Below are 1344 nucleotides of genomic sequence, written 5' to 3'. Positions count from 1 at the left end.
CAATAACTATTTAGCTACTCGGCTGATACTTAACGAATTACTAATTTTATGTATATATAAGTGTGTATGTTTACATGCAATTATACATCAATGCTAATGTTAACTACGATATTAATATTATATTAATACAATACTATAGATTTACAATTCTGAATTATACAGAAAGAATTAATAATAATGATAAAAAAAATAGATAATAAAGAAATACGTACTTATTAATTAGTACGGAGTGTAGTCGAGATATGATTTCAATTTTTTTGTTATTATTATTATTTCTTTATTATTTTTTTTTTTTTTACTCACAGTATCGCAGTTAAAATGATCCTTGCCATGGTTTTTTTTTTTTTTTTATATTTACTGATTTTTAAACACTTCTACGGGATGCTTAGGATGGTCTGTACTGATGTTCGGGTTGGCTTGGCTTTAATTCCTGGGCTGTTAACGACGACTTTCCTCTTCGACTGCGCTTGTGGAATCGACGTTCGCTAGCCCCGAAACTGCTGGCGCAGAGACCACTACACCTGTAGTGGGTTTTACTGTTTTCTCACGACTTGTCGTTAATAAACAACGGTCGCGTATTTATTTTGATTACAACGATCGCGTATTTTTAAACTTAACGTTTATCACGTATTCGAAATGCTAACGCGAGTCGTGTTGTTTATTTACACTTCGCGACGGCGCTGATTACAAGCGTCGTGCACTGGCGCTCGTGGATATCAGTGTTGCTGTGGCTATCAGCTGCCAGCACTATAATCAGGGGGATATCACTCTATGGAAAGGATCTGATAGTGCCTTTACGACACGCGGCATACCAACACAATGAAAATAATCTACAATATGTAAGAGTTGTTAACTTTTCTATAAGTGGTGCAACTGTAGTACTGGCCAATGACCATCAGATCTATTGGACTTTGGTATTTGCTGTTTGGTGACCAACGAATATTTGATATTTTCTTTTACAACTTTTTTTATGCGGCTGTAATACGATTTAAACCGTTCCATTTGTTTATTTTACCTACGTTATTTCGTATTTTATAATATTATTATTATGCCTTCCAAACAATGTGTTGTTGTTGGTTGTGATACATCATATGGTGATACAATAACACTTCGTCATCGTTTTCCAAAAGATGAACTGACATTTAACGCTTGGGTAGAAAGATCTGGAAACAACAAGTTATTGAATGTACCAATGAACGACGTTTACAAACGTTTTATTATGTGTGACAAGCATTTTGCGCCGAGCTGTAAGAGTCCTGGATTTAAGAAGCTCATAACAAAATCTATTCCTACTTTGAATTTACCAGGTAAGATACTATTTTTTTTTTAAATAGAATTTAGTGA

The sequence above is a fragment of the Acyrthosiphon pisum genome, chromosome X, assembly GCF_005508785.2.
Source record: "Acyrthosiphon pisum isolate AL4f chromosome X, pea_aphid_22Mar2018_4r6ur, whole genome shotgun sequence".
NCBI classification, from domain to species: domain Eukaryota; kingdom Metazoa; phylum Arthropoda; class Insecta; order Hemiptera; family Aphididae; genus Acyrthosiphon; species Acyrthosiphon pisum.
This window is presented reverse-complemented; position numbering follows the sequence as displayed.